This window comes from Caloenas nicobarica, chromosome 10 (assembly GCF_036013445.1).
Source record: "Caloenas nicobarica isolate bCalNic1 chromosome 10, bCalNic1.hap1, whole genome shotgun sequence".
NCBI classification, from domain to species: domain Eukaryota; kingdom Metazoa; phylum Chordata; class Aves; order Columbiformes; family Columbidae; genus Caloenas; species Caloenas nicobarica.
This window is the reverse complement of record NC_088254.1, coordinates 20,340,772-20,366,193: the sequence shown is the minus strand read 5'-3', so window position 1 is coordinate 20,366,193 and position 25,422 is coordinate 20,340,772.

Genomic DNA, 25,422 nt, shown 5'->3' with positions numbered 1-25,422 from the left:
AAACCCTGAATATAGCGGTTGTTACCCCAGCATTCTTCAAGAAATTGCCGTGGTCTGTATAATGTGGGTAGTTTGGGAGAACTGCGCAGTAAATATTTTTCCCCAAGCACTTTTCATACTTGAGTTTTAGGTTTTCAGAGGGATTTTTTATTTATTAAAAAAGGGGGGGGGTTTTGAAGGAAGATCAACAACTTAATGAAAAAAGTCTGAGATGCAAAAGCAAGGCTATCGCTTCAAGAGTGCTTCCAGATTTACATAAATAACATTCCTGCTGCATAAATATCTTGGCAAAGGCAGAGCATCTAACCCCCTCCTACTCTATTGGCCTCCACTAAATTCTGCAGAATATTAAAAACCCTTGATGGTAACATGTTCTCGGCCAGAAACAAATCATTAGTTTGGATGAGGGCATCAAACTGCATCTGCTCTGTTCCCTGAAGTTCCAAGTGCAAGAGATTTAGCAGGGAGGGGAGAGGTTTTCTTTGATAGAGGGATTTAGAAAAACAGCAATTGATACCATTTTAAAGCAGATACAGATACAAGGGGATGAGTCTTTTACAAAGACACATGGGAATGGTCTGGTATAATTAAAAGTGGAGATGAGCTCAAGCTGTGGAGTTTGGAGGTGGATCTGACCGCTCAAGATTTTGGGGTCGGAGCTTTTGTTCTACCTGCTACGTGCAGTGAAGACAATCCTGAGGCTCCGTCTATCAATGGATTTTTTCAAAAGTCAGGAATGGGTAAATCCAGGCTCATCTCTAAGCAAAAAAGAAGAAAAAATCGTAAGAAGAGGGAAGCTATTGAATACTGCAGGTGACCCTCCTCGGCTGGAAGAAAGCCGCAATGAGGGACCTGCCCGCCATGTGCTGGGACCAGTTCAGCCCGTGGCACCAAGCTAGCAGAGCCGGCAGGTTTTTTTCCGCTTCTCCAGAAACTTCTAGCTTCCTGCTTCCTCAGAGGTTCTTCCCTAAGCCCACAAGAACATCCTGCATGGATGTGCAGGGACAAATGATTTCTTGAAACCTACTGGTCCTAATCAAAGCTAATCTTTCATGACAGGACAGAACAGCCTGGACAGCTATTAGATTTAGCACAGCTACTCTGAGGAGCACTGTTATGTCAAAATTATGCAACTTAGGCTTTGATAGGCTTTGGGGATTTTTCTCAATGGTTCCTTATGAGCCTGTTGGTGCCCCTCACATTTCAATGACCACAATATGAACATTAAATGTATTTCCTTTCCCACAGCTGGATACTGTCCCATCTGTTCTGAAACAGCCAAAGTGTCAAGTAAGCCAGGCAAGGCAGACTATTTTTCATGCAAATCTGTTGACTTTAGGATTTTTAAATATATGTCTTTTTAATAACCCACAGATTATCTCACAAAAAACCAGGTCATTTGCAAGAGTTCCTCCAGCAGTCCTTGGCATCGTTAGCTAACATTACAATGTACATATATTACTCTCAGAAGAAAACCTGGCAAAAGGACAGAAAGAAATGCCACGTATAGTCAAACTAATGATCGAGTCTGGGATGTTGTACCTGACAGCTCTCGGTCTGGATGCTTGAGAGGGATGCACAGAACCCCCAGAACAACTGCATGCTCCAACCTCTCTCCAGCTGTGCAGCACAGGTGGAAAGAAGAAAACCATCTTCAGAGCACTGCACCCAGCCCAGGCAGGGGGATCAGGATCCTGCCACAGACGTGGGCTCATCCGCTGGCACCTCGACCCACGCTTTTCTGTGCCAGGGTGGGCACTCAAGGCAGCTCTACGGATAACGTCACATGGCGTGGGAAGCGGTAGCAGCCACAGAATCAGGTCTCAAAACAACTTACACGAAGCCACAAAAATAACCTATTAAATCAGCCAATATCGCAGGTACCCAGCTCAGAACGGGTGTAGAGCTCACAATTAATTTAATTACAAAAAGCAGCCAAACTCAGAGTGTAAGACCCACCTCTACTCAGCACTGACTATGACTCATTTACTCATCACATCTCTTGGAGCAAGGTAGAGATTTGAACAAAGGAAGTGCCTTGTGACTATGAAACACTGCACCACAGTGACACAGAAGAGCCTTTCTCACCTCTTGATTTTCAAATCACCGCTTAAATCCCCTTGCTTTTCAGTGAGATGCTCCACAATAAAACAGACTGGAAGAAGAACCTGGCACAGCATCTTGCAGTGGAAGACAAAGATGTTAATTGCCTTCCCGCCATACTTTATATGATAAATCTGTTGTCAGGGATGCAAGACCCCTCAACACCGCAGGAGAGGATGCTACCAGGAGGTTGTCCACAGTAGCTTCCAGCCTCTGGATTTCATGCCCCTCTCCCAGCAGAGCCAGCTCTGGTTGCCACCCAGAGCCCACCTGGTCTTACCTGGGTCTGCTGAAGGACCAAATGGAGAAAGAACAGATACTGACCTCAGACAGGCAAGGACCTCTCGTTCCTTTTAAACGTATGTGGACATTTGACTAATCCAGGTGCAGATCAATTTCTCTGTATTTTGGTGCTGATTTAATAGGGCCCAGAATAACACTGAGAAGCTCTCGCAGCCGGGGCAGCAGGACGCTTGATCCTCTGGAAAAACTGGAAGAAAAGGGAACTGGCTGCACTGGAGACCTCTGACTCCTGCTAGCAGCTTCTATGGGGACAGTTCTGCAGTCACAGAGAAGGTGCTTCTGGCATTCAAATTAGCACGAAAGAGACAGTCAGAGCCTGAACACGGAGTAAACAAGCATCACTGTATTAGAAAGTAGGCCATTCTCATTTCCCTAACATGCTTTTCCTGGGAATGGCGGGACCACAGGTCTCTGGATACGTTATGAACTTTGCCGCTTCCTCCACTTGCCTCCTTAAAAGCAAACAAACAAAAAACCCAACAGCTTATTTTCTGAAACTCTGCTTTGAAGAGCTGAGCTCCTAAACCCAAAAATGCGTGATGCAGAACAGCTGACTTCATGTAAGACTTGTTATTAGAAACAGGTCACTGCCGAACTGCGATTTCATGAGATGCACCTCGTTCAGAGCACAGGCGTGTGCACCACGTAGATACGAACACACACAACAGCCTGGCTAAGAAATGCAGTTTGCTGCCTTAAGTGCCTGAAGGCAAATCCTGACTCAGAGGTTCCTCCACGTTATTTTCCATGGGAGGAAGCAAGAGTTATTTTGCAGAGGGTCCGAGCAGACTAGATGCCAGCTTCTTGCTGGTAAATACCACTTCCAAGCTCACTTGTAGTCTCCAACAGATGTTTCTGCTTTTCAGAGTAATGGAAATTTTATGGACCATTTTCCCCTCCTTCTCCTGTTCCCTGGGAGGGAGCAACAGACCCAAAATGCCCTCAGAAACACAGTGGTCTCCTCTTAAAATGCACTTCAGAGCAGTGTCTCTAGCAGATCAGGGAGACAGTTACACCAGTCAGTTGTGGATTAGGCTGATCTGGAGAAGCAGCCACCATCTGCAACCAGACAGCTGCATAAAGGTTTCACTTGTCCAAAAGCTTTAACTGGAGAAGCTCAAAATGCCTCCTGAAGGGTGATCTAACGCCTCTCGAGCTGGGTAGCGAGCCCAGGGGTACATGCAAAAGCCAGTTAAAGAGATTTGGGAACTGCAGCATTATTTTTATGCCCTTATTTTTGGTTGGCAGACATCACGGTTGGAGAAACTGAGGCACGCGAAGTCATTTGCTGGAGGATGCACGGATTCGGAGCGGAGCTGAGACCGAGTCCACGTGTCCGAGGTACCGGTGTGTTCATCACGAAACAGCAGCTCCTCAGCGAGAGGAGCCAAGACACAAACTGCGTGATGGGGCAGAAAGAGGGAAAACCTCCGCCAATGTAGACAAAGGATGGGATAAAAGGGTCTGATGTGCATCCTGAGAATCCACGTTTTCCCTCGCCAGACTCTGATGTCTCTGGGCTCGCCCAACTGCGTGTGAAAACCAGCATCTCCCCAGCCTGCTCAAATAAACCCGGCACGTTGTAATGCTCCCTAAGCAAAAACCAAACAAAAGTTGGGGAATCCCATTGACTCACACCTGGTTTAATTTTTTTTTTCTTTTTAAGGGCCCAGGACTTAGTGAATGAGAATATTATCCCATGGGGATTGAGAACACAATGGAAACAGGAAACTTTTAAAAAGCATTTCTGTGGAGATATTATCTCACTGCTGTAGGACACAAGATTTACTTAATTGCAGCCAAGGAAGTTTTAGATTACGCTTTGCAGTGTCTGCACGAAAGTCTCAGCTATCATGGGGAAGGTTCCTTGCATGGCTATTTCTTTTAAGATATGTGCTTTTCCCTGACCATGTGAACTGGAGGGGATTTGGTGATAATGCAAGTAGGTTCAGAATACTTCAAAGCCTTAAATTAGATTCATGGCATCACAGCCCATGGTAAAGAATATAAAATTGCTTTTTTAGCAGATGACATCCTGCTTTCTCTCAGTGAAACACAAGCCTCTATTCAATGCATTGGAGAAGTTTGAGAAGCTAACAATCCCACTTCTGGTTCTTTTTGTGCGCGTAAATATGACCAAGACAGAGGCAGTGCCTCCAGGCACCTCCCCAGCAAAATCCCTCTTAATTTTCCATGCCAATTGTCCCTAGAAAGATTCAAATCCATAAGAAGCCAAATCTCTTCACTTAAACACACTTATAACAGTAAGTCTCCAATCCTTTTATGTGACACACATCATGATTTTCTAAGTTGGTCTAACTCCCCATTATCTATGCTTGATTAATTCCACTTACGGAAAACGGCTGTCCGTCTGAGTAGAACATTTTCTGCAGGGCCTCCCAGTACTTGAACCTTTAACAGTACTTGAACCTAATCCCATCCCCAAAAAGACCAAAAAAAAAAAAAAAAAAGGCAGAAAATTAAGTAGAATACTCCACAGTTTTATACAGCCCTAGATGGGACTAATTTCATCCCAATCAGCACCTAAGAACCCAAGTTCCCTGTGCTGCAGGAATGATGGGAGCTGATTCACTGCAGGTTTGTGTCCTGTGTTCCCAGTTTTTACTCCTTCGACTTCATAATTCCTGCTCCTGGTGCCTCTGATGGTCTTGGACCACGTGGCCAGGCCACCATGGCTTGCTCAGAGCTGCGTGTGAACCGGCCACCCAGGAGCGCATGTGAGCTGATGGGCACTTGTTGGCTGAGGCAACCGACTATGATCACTTGAGCTCCTCCAACCTCATCTGCGATGGAAACACAACACCTGGGGCCCTGTTATTCACTCATTTGCCAGTTCTTCTGAAATCTGCTCAGGACTTTGAGACCTCCATCCCTTTCTTATGTTGTTCAACTGGGTTAGTGGGTCTAAATGTATCGGGAGAACTGACAGATAGAAACGAAATTAGCTTCATTTTAAAGGAAAACTCAGATCACGTTCTCAGTTCTGCATGGGAACAGCAGTGTGCTGTTTTCTGTTTCAGCCCAATTTCTTGTATGACGCAGCCCCAAGTAAATTAGATCAATGACAGGGTTGTTCTACAAGTGTCCTGGCAAGTGACTTTGGCAAAAGGGCAACAATGACTCACCAGGTCTCTCTATACCAGGGGCTTCTCCAGCAGACCAGGGAGATACTGGCCACACCTCCAGCAAAACTGTGCTGAAACGTGTTCAAACTAATCGTCAAAACTGCACATTAACTTGCTACAATAGAAGAGTGTATTCTAACACTGAAAGATACCAACTCCAGACTTTAGCGCCAAGACACATCGTTAAGTGAACAAAGCAAACTGTACAACCCGAATTCCTTGGATTTCTGTTCATTTAGAAGGATGCAAGGTTATCACAACAGCAACGAGGTGATGGGTTCCACAGCACAAACCTTAAGCACACAAAGGAACACGTTCCTATATGGAGCTATGTTCCATATACAATGGGTCAACAGATCACAAGCATAAGCTCCCATAGTCTCCAGGTTATGTCCAAGGAATCATTCCGTATCTCTAAACACAAATATTTAGAATCCAGAACTTGAGGAAAAAAAGAAAAAAAACAAAAGGACAACAAAGTTACAAGAGAGAAAGTGAAGAGATGTTTGTGTTTTTGAAGAAGAAACCAAAGCTCAGCATTTGTGTCCAGTGTGTGCTGCTGGATCTATTATTAATATTACATCTGTTCTAACCAGATTTCCTTGCAACAGTTCCTCTTACTTCCCTGCAACAATAAAAATCATGAACCGCACGCCAGGTGGTGAGTGTCCCATGACTTTCTCCAGCTAGTAAGTTTGAAGCTACTGAGAGGTTTTGACAGCTACTATGAAATGATGCAACCAATTATTTCCACGTGCTGACTTTCAAGGTATCTAAAGAAGAACTATCTTTCAAGTAACGTAAGATGAGTAAATAAGGATTAATATTTCCACTTCATTACTTCTTTCCTGACGCTGGGATAGCACACTCAAGTGTTTCTACAGCTTCTTCTGTAGACTTCTGTAAACTTCTGTGCCTTTGAACGTACCCTCACAGCACAGTGAGGCTTTGATGCTCCCAGAGGTCACAGAGACCAGTGTGGGAGAGACACTCTGACCCTGATCACTGTCAGGGTTATCTAGAGCATTACCATGGCGATCCAGATGTTCAGCTGTGTCCCAAAAGGTGCCCTTCCAAGGGGCCAGAGCTCTGAGCTTCTTTTCAAAAGGCGGCATCACCAGACCCCAGCACTGGTGGTTCTGCTACCGAACATCCCTTTAAATAAACCTCTGAAGAGCCAGAGAAGAGTTTCACTTTTTCTCTAGGACACAGCCCAGCAGGTTGACTGTGGTTGAAGGCAACTTTGTTGGCACTACAAGTAGAGTCCCACATTCATTTTAAGCTCATGTAAGCACTGCCTGCTGACAACTCAGGCAGATCTGTCTCCTGGCCTCATTTCCTCCCTTCAGCCACCACCAGGTTTCAGACAGTTAATTAAAAAAAAAAAAAAAAAATAGTCAAGCCTAGCATCTATCAAACTTCTGAGGACCACATGGGTATGTGGGTTTTAGCGCTGGCATGAGAGGATGGGTGCAAATCCATGCTTGGGATGATGATGGAAAGTGAAACCTCACCTTTTGGCAGCATCTTGACTTTTTAAATCAACTGGAATGGCTCACAAAATACCACCTGAGGGACTGAAGCCACTGGCTGCTTTTTGCGAACTCAACTTTCTGCGAAGTTATGCAAACAAGAAAGGAGTTTGAATGGAGATTTAAGCAGCAAGTTCATTTTTCCAAGCCTCAAAAGAAACAAAAAAATTATTTTTGTTCACGCTCCAAACCAAGATTGAAAAAGGATCTTCTTTCATCCAGTTAATCCATCCTTGTTGCTAATATGAGGAGATACATCCTACAGGAAAGGTTGCCCTCAGTCAGCACACACAGCAATTTAACAATAATGCTTAAAAAACAAAACAAAAATCAGAACTACCTGGGCATTCCTGCAGTGACATGGCTCATGGTTGCACAGCTTCTGTCGACATTCCCAGTGGCTTTAGACCAGAACGAAAACACAGCTATGCCCACTTGCTGCTGACTACCACTGACCAAAAGTTACCGGCTTATTTAGCAACAAGAAAGCCAATTCTCGTTGTTTCAGTGGATAACAATCCTTTTTGGTTTCTGCACCAACATTATATAAGTTCACTCTTAAAAACGAAGGACCTTCCATAATACTGATCATTGAAATATCTCAATACTTGAGCATGAAACATCAGATACATTATTAATATAATTTTCATTTAGTGCTACAATCACAAGTGGTAATGAAAATATGTATCAGAGTAGTCATTCGTCTGCAAGTCATATGTATTTTTCCAAAATAAATGAAGCGTACTCTGCTCTCTCCCTCTCTCCCTTCCAGTTTCCCCTGCCACAACCCCCACAAGCAACTTCAAGCAGGGAAGAACAAGCCATAATGCAGAACAAAACCAAAATAAAATTGAAACCTGATAAGGCCACATTCTCAGGGAGAAGCCATGTGTGAGATATTTTTGCTTAATTATTTCAAGAAATGTATGGCCCCTTGGCTGTCACCAAGGTTGGCCCTGTCAGGCTAATATCATGATGAACTATTGTGCCGACAATCGCTAGATACTTCAAGTATTTGAAACTCAGCTAATCAGCTCATGTTTCATATTCTTTTTCCAACTTTTACACTGAAATGGAGTCCTCACTGTTTTGTATCAAACCCTTTTTCTGCTCTTGTAGGTGTTAGAGATGTCCAGATGCAGAGATGTTACTTAGTCGCTTTGCACACACACACACATACACACACACACACACTCAGGTTGCTGCTGTCACTGGTTCAAAACCAAATTTTCCTGATGCTTTTCAGTCTCACCAGCCCTATAGAAAATGCGGTATGAAGTCTGATTGCAGATAAATAGTGATTGTAGATTATGGCTAAAGAAATAACTCAGCAGGAGGGCATTCCAGTGCCCGGGTTTCAGCCGGTCATGCCTCAGTGCCTTGTACATCTGGCTGAGGAGACAGGTGCTTTCAGTCCTAAATTATACAGGATATTGAAAAAGCACCCACTGATGATATTAGAAAGGGAGCTGTTTGCTTTCCAAATAAGTCATCTTTGAGCTGAACAAGGTTTTAATATCTAGCGAGAATAACGACATGATTTTTTCTCCTCTGTTACACAGTGGAGTACGTAATAGACATTGTTTAGGTAACCTGCTGTATGATTTAATTCTGCTTCCATGATAGCTTCAGTGCTCTTCCTATAGAGAAGGCAAAGGAAAGTCTAGTTCAAACATGCCAGAACACCCTACTGCACGGAAAGGCTCCAACTAACTTTACAAATGCACTAGCAATAACAAAAAAACCCCCTCATCCCAAGTCTGTGTTCATTAACACTGCTAAGTGAAGCAAATTAGAAAGGTAAGAGGTAGGGGAAGTCACGGCATTATTGAATAAGAAGAGACTTTATCATTAAGTGGGACTTTACCATTCACACACCTGAATTAAGAGCAAAGAGCACTTATCTCTTGGCAAGTCTGGCAAGTGATGTTGCTGAACTGACCCTGGAAATCTGACGCTTGGGATTCAAAATCCAAGTTAAATCCTGGCTTTAGAGCTTTAAAAATCCGTTCAGGAACACGCTTGCCCTGAGAGAGGATCAAAAATCCTGCCGTAAGACAGGAAGATGATTGTTGGGAATGACTGCTGAAAGGCAATCTAACACCACTAAAAATGTCTCAAATAAAATTTTGGTTTCCAGCCACTGACCCACTATATTGCTGCACAAATGGCTGAAGGAAGGCAGCAGCCCTGGCACAGACACATCAATTACAGCACATAGATTTCACCTCTAGAAGCAAGACGACATTATCACGTACAGCAATAACAGCACAGAGATGCCAGCACAGCTCTTTCCTCGGTACAAACCTACCAGGGACCTGGGTGCTATTGCTCGATCACCCTTAATAGTGCTGGTTACAAGAGACTTGGCCATAAACGTGTACCCAGATTTATTCTGGTAGCACAGCGTTAGGTGACACTTTATGATTTTTATTTTCTTGGCTCTCATGGTGTCACTGTCACGACAACTGCCCAAACTTCTGGGTGGAGAAGCCAGGTAAAATGGAATAAACAAGACAGGATAAACAAAGGCATGCTCAGGTCTTTCCATAAACAGGCAAAACACACCATAATGGTCACGTAAAACTTGTCCCATGACAAAAAGTAATTGCTGGGTGACAGCTTGAGTTAAAGAAAAAATGCATAAAAACTACAAACATGGCATCTATTAAGCTGGCAAACAAAACCACTTTGGGTGTACTAGAAAACAGAAATCCAAATTTGATTAAGAGAATAAAAGCAGTAGTTTGGGTGTTTTCTCACTCTTATAATCGCTGTAGACTTTCTTATCAGTTATCACTTTAGAGGCAACTGTTTTCAGTGGTCAAAGGTGACATAGCTCATGGAACTGCCTTAAGATGCTGAAGTTCAACAGAAAGTAATAACACTTCTTTAGTGCTGCATCTTTTTCATGATGAGAGCATACACTTGCATTTATAAGGAGGGTATAAAGTAAACTATATCAGGAAAAATCCTTCTGTTACAACAATTAAAGGACACAACCACCTCATCGGCAGAAGCAATGCTCTAGCTCCCTGCTGCATTGCTACGCTCAGGTTGATATTAGTCCCGAGCAGCGCAATACAGGAACAAATATCACTTTATAGCAAATAAGGAGAAGCTGCACAGGGCAACAGCAAAGGATGAAATCCCACAAGTGACAACTGAGAAACTTCAAGCGAGCACAGAAATTCAACAGCAGTTCTAGATTGAGAAATATAACAGGAGAACGAAGCTTCAAGATGGCACGAAGATCCACCCTAAGGAAAAAGATGCCCCGAGCAGCACGCTCTGCAAAAGCTTATTCCAGACAGCCCATTTGGGGGAGGAAACATGTTGGCGAAGGGAAGCGGGGATGTCTGCACTATTTACAAACACTATGTGAAGAGGTAGTTGGTAACTGGAGCGCTGCGGAATGTCCCTCGAGGAAAGAGGGGGGGTAAAAATGAAGAAATTTGGTAAGTTAACTTCCTGGAATAATGCTTTTCAAATGTTTCTTAATAAGGCGTAAGTTATGCCTTGTAAAATGTGAAAATAATGCCTCTGACAGTAAAAGGAATACGAATACCAAGCTCATTCTTCCTATGAAGCGCTTCCTACGTAGCAGCTGCCTGTATAGCTGCACGCACTTGAAAACAAAGCCAAACACAGCTGCCCGGTGTAAAAATTGCATCCTGCGTTGTATTTTCAAATGAAACATCGAAAGAGGTTGCAGTTTTGTGGATGTATTTCATTTCCTTCGCACCACATTAGCGACACTGGCATTCCCGTCCATACAAACAAGAAATCAGTCTGTGTTTTGTAAAAATGGTGTCCCTGGTTTAATGCAGGGATGGGCTGTATCGCTCATCCTGTGGGATTATATAAAGGAAATAAATGGATCTTGCAGTTAAAGAGCAAAAGCATCTATCAACTAACAAGATCCAAGCTTAGCAAAGTATAAGCAGTTCATTCAGCTCTGCCTGTGGAAGAGCATCCCTCCTTCAGGCACGAGGTATAAAACCTTGCAATCTCATGTGCAAAGAGAACACCACACGTTATATACTGGAAAATTCAAGATGTCTAATACTCAGTCTGTTTCCTGTCCAATTTAAAGTCTAAAACTCTTCTGTGCTGAAGCTACTGGTGTTATTCTTACTACTAGGAGCTGGAATAGGGATATGATTATTAGTTTGGTGGGGGGGTTTTTTGAGAGTTCTTCAACCCTTAAGTTGGGACTTTCAAGCTTGAATCACACAAATATTCCCGTTAAAATGTTTATCCAAGATGAAGATTGATCAGTTGTTTCTTCACTTTGTTTTTAAGGTTTCTTTAAGCTACCACTACGCTACCAGCTCAAATGGTCATCCCAAAACGGGGCTGGACATTCAGGCACTTGCGTTCCAAACTTCACTCCTTGTTACATGTACTTTTCTTGTTTATATCTCAAAAGATGAATTTCCACCCCAATGTACACTTAGTTTGTTTACGAGAAACTGCTTCAGGCTGCATGAACTTCCTTGTAGAAGTTTAGAAGAGGTCCTGCACCGCTGTAGAGCCTGCTGAACCGCGAGGGGTTAGAGATGAAATCACCCAAACGTTTCCCATTAAACTGAACTGAATCAAAACAAAAACCCCCACTAGACCAGAGACAACAGTGCTTGAAGGAGCAGATGGAGCCCCTGGATTCCAAAAAATCTCTTAACCTAGCAACTTCAGTGGCTGACTTAATATAGAGGAGGAAAAAACAAACCCAAAGAGCCAAGTATATTCATCACCAGAAGAGCCCGTCCCCAGAAGCTGCTCATGGATGCAGGGAAAACGTCTGTATTTCTGTACTTTCCCTCCAAGTACATTCTTCATCATCCATTTGAATGGCGGCCAGTTCTCAAAATAGCTACTGAGGCCACCTCCAGTAATCCCTGCTTTTGCCCCTTTCCCGTGAGCTGTACCATTTGTTTCTGGCTGAAAGCATCTCCGCTATCCCACTGCTTGTTCAGGAGCTGCAAGTCCCTGCTCCCCTCTGGTTGCTATTAATCTGGCAGCCCACTCCTTTAGTATTGATGTGCTCTTACCAAATTGTGAGAAAAGCTCAAGTCTTGGCCTTTCCTATTCTCAGTCACTGAGGCTGAAACATCGTGAATGGTCCACATTCATAACTGGCTCGTAAAAGCGAACACAATGGCAATTAATCCTACCAACGGAGCAAAATCCTTCAGGGTATTCAAAACCAGAACCTACTGTGAAGTACTGCAAAAATTTATGGTACCCTCAATTTCATCTGCCTTTGCCTTACAGTGGTAACGCAAAGTAACGCACATGGAGGAAACCACTACTGATGCCATACAGACAGTGGTGGGGAGTGAATTAGCTGTTGCCACCAGGAAAAGACATCTTGCCATTATCATGAGTAATACTTTAACAAAAGTCCAACAGCTGTCACACATGCGGAGAGAACAGAGAATCCAGCAAAATAAGTGATGCTATTCTGCTTTGTAAATCCACAGCTCGCCCATGCCCCGAGTGTTGCATTCAGCTCTGGAATTGCCCTTCCCTGCACCTCAGGAGTTTGTAGTAAAACCAGAAAAGTGATAAAAGACAGGCTGTGTGCAAAGAGGAGAGTATGTGAATGACAACTGGAACTCAAGGTGAAGCATGAAGGCAGCTCAATACATGAATGGAGAAGATGAAAAAGAAACAATTCACTTTCTTTCTCATAACATGAAAAAGTTAGGGGAAAACCACTGAAATAATCAGGCAGAAGAGGAAAGTATGTTTTTCTGCACGACAGTCATCTGATTGTGGAAGCCATTGCCACGGGATGTTTGGGATGCCAAATTATAAATTGATTCAGAAATAGCAGAGGAAGCAAGGGCAGACGATGTAGCAAGGGCTGTTAAAGCACTGGGGTGGAGATGGAACAAACCATGAGAAGGGATCAGAGAGCCCTCTTCTTGTTTTTCCTCTAAGGAACAACCACTAGCTACTGTCAGAGTGAGATGGGTCTATTATGAGCAAAAGAGAGAAATTATTAAGGAAGGAGCTTCTGGGAAGGGAGCAGCACGTCCACATCCCCTGTGCTGGATCCCAGGTAATTGCAGAGGGTGCTTGGGACCAGAAAGCTCAACAGTGCTCAGGGTTCTCTTACTTACTCCCCCACCTTTCTTCTAATGGGAAAAAATAAAAACTGCTGCTGCTGAATTTTCAAAGCTCTTGGGAGATTCAGCCTCTCTGTTGTCCTGATCAACCGACAAACGGCTGCTGCCTCTTCTAGACCCACTTCTGTTTACAAACCAACTTACAAGATCAACAAGCATCTTCATGAGACAAGGCTTTTCGGCCGGTATTTTACTAGTACAGGCACTTGCACAGTCTGAAATCTGCCCCTCGATTTCAGTGGCTGGATGAAGCATCTGTAGCCCTGGTTTATTTTTATGGTTCAGAGGATCGTGAGGGAAATGTGTCAGATGAGTTACTAAGGTTCACCTGTAGCTCTCTTTATTTATGTTGACATTGTGTATTCTTTCTACCTTTATAATTCTAATTATTTTCTAGTCTCTTTCAGCAGGAGCTGAAACCAGCATCCCATATTAGAGTATCTGTTTCAGCATGAGTGATCCAGGTGTGTCTGCTCATGAGAATCCTTATCTCAGCTCTAGAGTGGTTCCTCCATCCTCCCAACCCAAGGTACCAAACCTTCTTGTGCATTGTCCTTACATTTATCACCACTGAAGTAAATGTACAAATTCCCTGTCCAGTTTTTGCTCCATTTTAAGTTTGAAATCAAGCAGCTGGCAAGTAAAATCCGTATTGGTATTCTGAGTTGTCTGTAATATCCAGAAAATCTCTTACTACCTTCCAGCATTGATGCTGGGCCTCTCTCCTAAGGACTCTGTCCATGTGTTACAATTGAACATAGATGTCAAACTCAGCAGAAGGCATCTGAAATGGGTAACTAGAAATCATCTTCCTCGCTATGCAAAATGCAGAGTCCCCTTTCCCAAAAGCTCGCCAAGGCAGTCTTCTTCCAAACCACCTGTCAGACATGCAAGTTGTCCGCCGTTTCCTCATCCTCCCCTCCCTTATGGCATTTCGGGGTGTTTCAATACTTCCAGTCCTCCTACAGAGGGGAGGGGGGGAAAAAAAATAAATCTAAACCTAAACTTATGCATATTTGACAGTAACACAGCTCAGACAATGCTCTCCACTCCCACCGTGACAAGGGTTAAACCACCTAATGAGCCCATGTTAAATTTTTCCAGCATCTTGACCAGCTCTCAGGCCTCCTCTCTTTCCTTGCCTGTAATTCTCATTGTTGCCTACAGAAAAGTTACCAGAAATCTTGATCTTGAGTCATATCTTGCCGTTACTCGTTCTTAATCACACTACACCTGGACGACTGAAATATTTCTTTAAAATATTCCAGGAACTCTCCAGCTCACTGAAGCACTCAGGGTCTGGAATGCTTTGGCCAGAAACATCTCATTTTCCAGGAAATGCATGATATCATCCCTTTATCTGTCAGCTGCGCAGCACTGCCCATCCTCCCCAGCTTCACCGCTGATTTACTCTCATCCACCCACTTGACTCCAGCATTAGCAGACGCAAGAAGTTATGACAGATCGGATAAAATGCTGCCATTTTTAAGTATTTAAGCTGAAGCCATCAACATGCACCCCTACAGCTTCTCTTTGTGTTCCTCAGAGCAGAGGAAGGGTAAGCATTGACCTCCTTTGGGACACTGCAGAGGTTGTGGTCCCTCAATGTGTGTGTTTGATTGGGCAAATCTATCCACATTAGAATTTCAATAGATTAATTGCAACATGAGCTTATTGTACAAACAGCTGCTAGTCAGACACAGTTCTGCTGAGCTAACTTCAGGCAAGGTTGGGGAGAAAAATAATTTGGGGGCTGTTTCTTCCCCTCAAAACTCATTAAGTCAAACTAATAGGAGGTGTCTCTTTCCCCATCAAATCTTGCCTTGCCTAAACACTCAGAAAATCATGACTGTGACCAGACATGGTTCAATGCTTCTCCAGCAAGAGACACGGGAGATGCAATGAAAATCCTGTACCACACTTGGCAGACTGTGCATTTTGTAAAACTCACTTTTTCACCCCACTATGGCCTGGACAGTGAGTAGCTGATACAAGTCACAGACGTTTTCCAGTTCACAAACTCTGCAGGGCTGGCACATCTGGGAAGTTTCTGCCAAGAAGGGCTTTGCAAAGGCACAACTCGCTTCCAAAAACCCACTTGTGAGAAAGGCAAGGACACGGGAACAGATCAGTGAGAGCAGGAAACAAGTTTAACTTTTTATCTCACAGGGTTATGGTTTTTTCGGGAATAACTAACTAACTAGATTTTATGCATACTAACTTTAGGACAACTAAAATGTGGTATTACTCACAAACAAGCCAAATGCTCCGGACTTTCCTTACCTAGTAACAGCAGCAGCACCTGGATTCTTGCAAACAGACAAAATGACAGGGAATAGTGGGGAAGCCCGTAACATTTTTTAAAATTTGTGGGGTTTTTTTCCCTACAGAAGTGTGTGCGTAGAGAAAACTATGCCCTTTGATTAGGGCAAGAAATCAGTTCATGCTCAGGCAACAGAAGAGATGCTGAACTCTGGTTCTAGCAGGATCAGGGATTAAACTAAAATGTGGCAAAATGTCACTGGAGTGATGAGAGAAATGGAAGAGTCACCAGGCAACCAAATGGGGTTGCACCTATCCCAAACTGGGTTGTACTGTCATCCTTCCACAGAAGCTACACAGGACAGGAGGAAAGTCTCGGGAAATCCTCAGGGAAGGCCCAGAATGAGATAATTCATTCAAAACCATATGCTGTAGGGGACGTAGCGACGAAGTATACGGAGTTACACCAGTGCTGATGGAGCCCCTGACAACTACCCACACAGATCAGAAACGTCTCTAGCACAGCACAGCTCCACATGGCAATGGGATTACAAGTGTTTCCTTAAACGTCATGTTTAAGGTGACCACACAACAACTATCAACAAATAGAATGTCACCCTATTTCATGCCACACCTAAGACTCACGTTAGGACAAGCTAGCCAGCAGCTGTTTTAAGAAGAGCTTGTTTAAATAATTATTTATGGGTGTACTGCATCCTCCAGTTTTTTAATTCGCCCTTTTGGAACAAATTCCTTATTTATGTTCCTACTGTCCACACCTTATCTGGAAAGCTCCCCTGCCACTTGAAGCCAGCTGGTGTGACTGTGAGCAAAACACAATGACTCCTATTCTGGACCAGCTTTTACAGTCCCGCCCTGGAGAACTTTCTACTCTATCTCCAACTCTTCCCTGCTTCTTTTCAACATCTGGGTAGCTCTCCTGAGGCTCCAGAAATAAGTGCACATTATACATCCTGTTTCGTCCCCCACCCCCCATGACATACTGTAATGAATACAGAAAACACATGCTCAAGTATAATTTTTTATCTCATGCAGAGCCATTAGCATCAGCTTCCTTCCCTAGATGGAGTCAAGTCAAGCTCACAGACAAATTTTCCAGGTTGCACATGCCACATGTCTCCTTGCTCCTTCTCTCCCTCTCCTCCCATTAGGGACCATCCTTCCTGCTTATCAAGCTCAAGGAAAAAGAGCCAAATTTAGATCTCTTGAGATACTGATCTGCCTGTCCCGTAATGCAAAGCAGCTTATTAGAGTCATTTGAACAGCTCAAAAGCCATATAAAACCAACGCAGATTTCACTCATTCCCCCCAGCACTATAGCACCTTGTGATTCCTAGTCATACAAAGGTTAACGGCACTGATGGGACGTAGTTTGGAAGCCCTCCAGGCTGTCTCAGCTGAGGGACGGAGGGACGACCCAGAGCTCTCGTAGCTCACACCAGACACTGCAGACATGAGGGATGGGGGAGTGGGATGGAAATCACCTACTCTGCAGACTCAAGGGACAACTTCACTGCGAAGCCAACAGATTCATCCACTCCACATAAGGAAACCAAGCTCTGACGCACAGGTCAATGTTCTTCCTGTCTTTTTTTTTTTTTTTTTTTTTTTTTTTTCTCCAGAAGCTACAAAAACGGTAAATCTCTTCCAGTTCCAGCCAGCGTGGTTGGCTCCCTCACGCAGGCAGCCCAGGCTCAACGTTTTCAGCTCCTGAGGTCACTAGATCAAGATGGCAGCTGACGCAGACAACAATGCAAGACCTTCCAAATCTGGGCTCTTCTCTGGCTCTCGTAAGCTGGTTTTATTCACAACAGACAAAAAGCTTTTCTAACACGGGGAAAGCTCTTGGTGAAATCAGAGTGGCTGGTACCACTCGCTCCTCTCCTGTCCCAGACCCAAGTCAGAAACCACTGGCAGTGGGATGACCCGCTGGCTTCATCGGGCTTTGGCATAAAGCCTCAGCACAAAGAGCTGATGGGGATGAAATTTCGGAAGCGTGGAGGCAGCCGACAGGTCCCAGCACATGACAAAGCACTTAGAGTATTTGCATACAAATGCTATTTGCTTACTTATTGCTTCACTTGCTGCTCGTAAAGTCTTCTTAACACACCCTTTAATTCTGTTATTACAAATGCAAACAACTGCCTGAAGCAAACAATCCATCAACCACTGTGCCTATATTAAAAAAAATGTGTTAGAAACCTTCAATAAGAAATGGTGGTTTGAGGGGAAAACCCTTAGGGTTCAAGCAACTGTTGTAAACACACAGCCCTGAGTTACAGGAACCGGAAGGCAGAATTCGGAACGCAACTGTTCAAATTAGAACACGCTGCTAATTAAAAGCAGGCTTCGTTATAGAGATTATAAATTGTTAAAGGCTCTTATTAGGCGCGCACATTTTCATCCCCACGCACAAGTAAAACACTTGCAGCCTGAACCCGTTCATTTTCTGTCCTTCCTGACCCTCAGAGCCGTCACACACCTCTTCTGTTTAGCCTGGAAAATTCAGGGTCAGGTTTTGCGGGGGAGCCACAAGAAAGGAGCGGCCGTGCCAGGGCCAAGTGACACCGTGTCCCGTCCCCTGCACAGGCAAGGACACGCGAGCGCCAGCAGCGCCGGCACCCATCGTTTTGAACCGTCCAGCTGTACGAGAGCTGCAAAACCAGCTCATTAAAAAAAACGCCAAAAGTGACCTTGTCTGAGGATTATCTGCAAAATCTCCCCCACTGCCTGTATTTTTAATGAAAAAAAAAGTATTTTCAATTGGTAGAAATATCAAGGTTTTGGCCAGATGAACAAGCTAGAGACTGGAGAACCTGAATGCTGAGTGTCGTGGATCCAGACTGGTATATAATTATGGGCAAGTATGGAAGTTACTTGTCAGATTTTAACCCTTAAGAAATAAACTCCAGTGCTGATGTAAGAAAAAAGTATTTCAAGTCGTGGCCTCATTCTAGTCCCATTATTTACCATCCTATTGCCACCTGCTATTTTGAGAACTATTTAAATACAAGAAACATACAACCAAGTATTACATAAAGCAGGCCTATCATATACAACATTATTTCTCTACTACTAAAAATGTCTTTTAAAGACACACAGTCCAGCATACAGAAACTTGATTTACTAAAATAACCTGACAGCCTGAACTCAGAGATTTTTTCCAAACTTCAGAGAATTACCTTGCTGTTGAAAATTTGGTCTCAGACCTTTATAACTCATGTCCAAAAGCAGGAAGGCATCTTTTATAGGCACATTAGGTTACTCTTTAAAGCTTCTCTTTTGAGACAATCAATCAAAAAGGACAAAGAGACCTGCCTGAGTTGTGTTACATGAAGAAAAACTGTTGGTATCAGCTGTAGTTCAGCAGGATGAGTTATAGAGAGCAAAGTTTGAATAACCTGTGCAATCCATAAAGTCCGGCAGCCTGTCCTCTGTGACAGCAGCAAACACTGAAATACGCAGCTCAGTATCACAGTTAACCAGGGGAAGGTTATTTATTTAAAGTTGTGTCTTGCCCACCTGAAGGGACAATGCGCCGATTGTTTTCTTTTGTAGCAAATCTCTCCTCCAAGAGTGAGCGCGGCCCGAGCCTACTCCTGATCTCATCTCTGTCTTAACTATTGCTTAAGAAGCAGGACTCGGTTTGATACGCCAATACTTTTTAACCATCTAGAGGCCTCCAATTACCATAGGGAAGATGAAAAAAATGCAAAAATAGCTTTTCCATTTCTAGCCTTCAAGAGGAAGAGTTTGCTTTGATACGAATTCAGAGCAATGCTTGCAAATGTGATGGTACCTTAAATGTTAACTTTTGACAAGGGTAACCATAGCTTATTTTGGCATAAACACCCAATGATGCAGTCAATGACAGCTTTATTCACTCAGGCGCACCTATTCTATATTCCCAGTGTAGCTATAAAACTGCTGCTCTTGTTTTCAGCACCACACACCTTTTTCACGTTGTGCTGAGAACATCTTGCTCCTGAAACACACACAACACAGGACTGAGAACGGACACATTTTCATCTCTGTATCTGTTGGAGACTTTTGTTCTTTTGAGTTGTGCAGTCTCAAAGAAGAGAAAAAGAAGAGTCTGAGTACTTACGATCAACATTCAATACCCTGTCAAAACTGAAGGCTGAATGTACAAATTCTTATAAAAACATGAAAAATTTTGTAAAAGCACAGGGAAACAAGTATCGCATTCAGCCAGTTCCTTCTTTTCACACCTCCAAATAGAGTAAACCGGACTTCTGCTGGCATTTTTTTTTTTTTTCCAATTATCTGACTAATTTTTCCTTGTATGGTAGAGATTCTTACTATTACAGCTGTTGAGGACTCAGATCACACAAAATACCCTCAAGAATGAGTAATAGTCTCATTTTCCCTCTGTGGTCCAGTGCAAGAGCCAAGGGCAAACCGCTGACACTGGAGTATTGGGACACGGAGTTTCAGTTTTGCGTTCTGCTCTCGTCAAAGGCCCACTGTTGAAAGCCTCCAAATAGGACTTGACAAAAGCAGCTTTTCAAGGTTTAATAGAAATTCAAATGAACTTATTTCCTTTGTGATGGATTTCTGAGTCAACTTCCAAGGGAGGGAAGGGGGTTATTCCTATTCTAAAAGAAGGAGCAGATATAGCCTAGTCATCCTTTTTCTTGTCATCTTCCTGACCGCAGTATTGTGAAAAGCCCACAAGCAGAAACAGTGAGAAACATCAATGAAATACTGTGCTCTTTATAACATTAAGTCCTGCAATGAGGAGGAAGGGAAACCACAGTATCTTCCAACCCTGCCTTTGTTACTCTCCCCAAGCCGCCTGGAAGGGACAGTACACAAAACGTTACGCAAAACCAAGTAATTCCTCATAGCTTAGGAAGATGTATTAATTATAAAGGCAGAAAACTTTCATTTCAGTGCCTCCTTGTTGACTGAGTTGACAAAACCTAAAAGAATGTGCCACAAGACCACTGCTGTCCTACAGTGGAACATTACACGGGGCATCAAATAATCCTGTTCCCCCCTCACCATAAACTTCTTCACCAGGGAACGCTACAGCTCGCAGGACCGCAGAGTTGGATGCACATGGAGATGGTGATGGGGTTGAGGGCAGGTTGTACCCCGTCCTGGGTCCATGGGCCTGCAGCTCGGGTGAAGTCGCAGCCTCCAAAAAGTGTTGCAGTCACTCTGCAACACGTGATGCTGCTGCTCTGCACCGTACCACAGGTTGTCCCCACGGCTTTTGAGCTCTTCCCTTTATGAAAGGCAGATTCCCAGAAAAATCTGTCTGGGAGCTGGCTATCATCACACCAGATACTGGAAAAGTATAGAGCATTCTGGTGAAAGTTAAAGTACCTAACACCAAAAAAAAAATCCATTTTCTCAGTAAAAGGCCAATTTCAATTTCTAGTCTGCACGTTTCCTTCACTTTCCATCTAAGAGTGTTTAGATGCAGGGGTGTCAAGCAATATGAATCATCTTTAAAGCATTCATTTTAATTAGACAAGGATAAAGAGGTTTAAACAGTGTTGCTGAAATCTAATTCTCTGTATTAACCTCTGTCATAAAGCAGAAGAGCAAAATCAGTAAAAGTGAAAAAGCGCTGGTTTAGCTAAGCTTATTTGTTACAGCCACTGCTCTTGAACAAAGTGATTTTTATGGCCATGAACCTCCGTAAGAGCAGAAGTCAAGGTCACGATAGCAATACATCATTCTGGGGAAGAACTGTACTGTAGTCTCACATCTGTGCACTGCAGGAATAAAAGGCAGCTGTGAGTAGCTACTTTGAGAATAAATGTTACTTAAAAACCATGACGCATCTATGCTGCGGTATGTTCCGGTAAGACAGATGAGTCAAGGGAACTTCACTAAGCGTCAGCTCATCTGTCTTCACAAGAGATCACACTACGCAGATCAATAGCAATCCGTGGAGCTCTATCTGGACTTCGTTTACAGTCTATAATAAAAACTTAAGTTTCTTAATAGTAGACAAAACAGGTATTTAGGATTTCAAGTCAAAGTAGATTTTTTTTGTTGCAGAATAGTTGACTTTGTCAATGTCATTTTGGGGAAAAAGAGATGGGACAGGACATGGATGAGGACAGGGGATGAGAGAGATGAGGCTTCAAAACCAAGCTGTGCATTTTCTTCTGTGCAAACAGAAAAAAATAGCCCCTAACTTCTATTTCAATTCAAGATCAGTACAGTTTTATGCTTTAACGAGAGTGTTTCTTCCAGCACCATCTCCAAGTATGGCTCTTATGCAAGGAAAAAGTCATAGGGGTGAACAATTAGAACAACCTCCAAGGTTTCTGCCTACAGGGGCACTTTTGCTTGGAGCACTTGATGTTCTCATAACCGCACAGATAGGCTGGAGGGCAAAAAACAACCCCAAACCAAAATGTCGATACATTTTTAATGTTCTTCTCTGGGCAACCAAGTGGCATTGCTTCTTCAATACTTCACAAGAGACTCCTCCAAAGGTTTGGATTTATAATGCCTTGTCAGAATCAACTGCCTCAGTAAAGAACTGGTGGGTCTATACCATGGAAATGTTCGATAAAGAGCATGGCATAAAAGATGACAGCCACAAAAACAATGTGGAGAGTGAGAGAGACAAACTCGTTAGGTCTGATTTTAAAGAGGAAGTTTGAATAGTAATAATTTACTAACCCCATGATTATAAAAGAAATTGATATAAGCAGCAAGAGGAAAGACTTTGCAGAGACACAGCAACATTCATGACTTCCCAGCTGAAACCAGAAAGACTCAACCTGGAAACAAAAGCTCCAGCCCCTCTGCAGTAATTAAAGTAAAGGCTTTGGACTCACCACCATATGGATCTTTAAGGTACATTCAACCTCCTTCCCAAAGATAAACTTGCATCCAGTTATCAAGATAGATTATTTGGTTTAAGTGGGTGGAAGTCTGAATTTCCCTTCTGGTCTCCCATGACCAATTGAAGAAAGGGGACCCATCTGCACGCAGCTGAATGTTCCCCTCATACTTTTGACTATTGAGAGCCAAGATCATACCACCTTTGGCGCTTCAGAGCAGCGTTCTTGTGTGTAACAGCAGTTCTGTCCACAGCAGAGAGGCCTGGGGAGGTTAATCACGGCACTTCTGCTGGAAGAAAGAGCTATTCCTACTTAGCGGCAAGGTATGGTTTCCAACTCCGAGCTGCGGGCAAAGAGACTTTATAGTGCAAGGTACACAGTATTATACAGTATTACACAGTCCAGATGTAGCTCATAACAATGACAACCAAATTCTCACTGGAGGGATAGTTTTGCATGGCATAATTCAGTACAAGTGAAAACTATGCAAGCCAAGAGAAAGATATATAATCTAGTTATTTCTGGTTTCTCAAGATGGAGGGAGAGAGGGAAATTTAAAAGCAAACAATGTCCTGTTGCTCAATATGGAATGCTGCAATGTAAATACGTGAAAATTAAAGCACTGCAAAAGACATGGCAATTTTCAATAGATACGGCACTAACATATATTAATATTTCTGACAAGCCAAGAATGTCAGATTTCTAAGCACAATATGAATCACATTAGAATTAAAAACAGCTGAGCCTGCACAACAGATTATGTAAGTATTTATGAAGCACAGGAAATACTCAAAGCCAGCAAGTTCAGCTATATATACGAATATAACTAACAACTGTTATTCTACATGTATCTGATACAAAGCCACTTTATTGACAAGATAACTACAAATTAACAAAGTACTAGAAAAGACACTGAACATCTGGGTAAATTGTAGGGACCATTAAAAATGCCCTTTAAAACAAAGGGTCTGCTCTCATTAAAAGCTCTTCTCTTACCAAGACAGAAGGAAGGTCAGTGAATTGCAAAAGCAACTCAAGTTTAGCAAAGTCTCTCCTTGCTCAAACTGGTAGACTTCAAAAATTTTGGCAAAATGTCTTGAGGGGAAAAATAATCAGTGTTGTACCCAAGCTTGGGAAGAAGAAAACACAAAACCAGATAAGACTGAAATTGCTCATATCTGGATTATCTTTCAAACAAGTCTTATTTGGAATTGTTGAAAGTATTTTCTAATATTGGTTGATAACAACTGATGAGACTCTTAAAGAAGGCCACTTAATTTAATTTACTTGGACATGAACAAATTAAAAGCAGGGTTGCGAGATAAAGTACTAATAATGCAGATATGCCATCACAAGATTTTGTTGTGCCCTTAGTCAGTTTGATCCATTAAAATAGTAACTGGTTGTGATGAGAAAGAAGTTTGCTAAGCATTTTTGAGTCTTAAAATAACACCACAAGACAAATCAGCAATCTGGGATGAAACACTGGAACTGAAGAAAAATGCGGAGTAAGATACTTTGGTTTTATAAAAAAGAAAAAGTATTGACTCTCTTGCCAAGCAAGCAGATTAAAATAAACCAAAGCATATAGGAGTCCTGAGCAGAATCACAAAATCTAGCACTGCAGTAGATTTTTCACGTAGATTATCCATAGTTCAGTAGCAGACCCAGCTAGGCTGTGACAAAGGTGGGATCCTTCCCACCAAGCGCTGTCTGAGGCACATCACAATTAATGCTGCCACCCTAATTATCATCCATAGCCTTCTCTTCCTCACCACCTTTCCTTTTCAAGCTACTCCACCTTCGTACTGTGAGGAAATGGTGCAGAACGGGCTGATGAAGTGGAAAACCAATGTCCCCGAGACAGGCAAAGGACAGAGGGGTCGGCATTGACACTGACGCTCCCCATCGCAAAAATCCCAAAGCTGTGGTGACAGCACGTTCTTCTGATGGAAGAGCAGGAGACATAAGCTGCCAGACGTTTCTGAACAGCAACAGTAAATATATTGCAGACATTATCCCACCTCCCCTGCTCAGTTCTGCTCTACACAACTCAGTTAACATCTGCTTTGTATCTGCTTTCTCAGCATCCCGTTTTTCTAACTGCTCAACCTTAAGTCCACGTTCCTGCATGCCGGCTCAGCTGCCTGCCCTACTCACACACAAAACTTACACAAAAATATACTCATTATTTTTGCACTCAGTCTTAATATCCTCCTACACGCTTCACTCAGACTCCGTCCCTCTTTCAGATGCCTGTAGAGCTCCCTCCGTTCATTCTTCGGTGGTTCTGAGCACTGGATTTGGGACTGGGGAATGTCACCTCTACACGATGCCTGAAATCTCGCCAATCCATCCACCTGCTCGGATGGTTATTTCAGAGCGAAGGAGGTCTCATTCCCTGCCCTCCTCAGTGACCTGCTGGACAGGGGAGGTTGCGAAGAGGAGAAGGTCAGCACTGCTATCAAAGACTAGAGCTGCAAGCAGGTGGGTGCCCATAAATACAACCACAACCAGAGCTTAAAGTAAGGTGCTCAGGGAACAAGAAGAGTCTGAGTTATTTTTTTCCAGGTAGATTACAGGTAAGTAGGGACAAAAAACACAACCCCAAACCAACCAAAAACCTCACAAGCATCAGTTCTTTGTTCACACACACAAGAGATATAAGGCTGAGCTCCATCCAGCTGGGTACCTGCTTTGAACGACTTTTCAGGGTCAACCTGTGAGATTGTGTAAGAGTTTGTTATGGTGTCTCTGTGGCAGCTTTACAACCGTGTAATCACAGCACTAGAAGGTAGGAACACTAGTGCAAATCCCCATCCTTAATTGCTTTGCCTGGTTCAGAGTGGAAACTTTAATTCAAGTCTTCCACTCATCAGGAGGGTGCCTGAACCATCAAAAAACAGTGACTTTTTTTTTCTGGCTCACTAACCATTAAATAGCTCACGCAAAGCAGAAAAGGAACAGACTCAAATACGCAGATTATTTTATATTAAGGACGTTCAAACTTCTGAGCCCAACAACCCACATACCAAACATTTCTGTAAGATCAAAAGCCACATTTTCTGCTCTCTCACACACA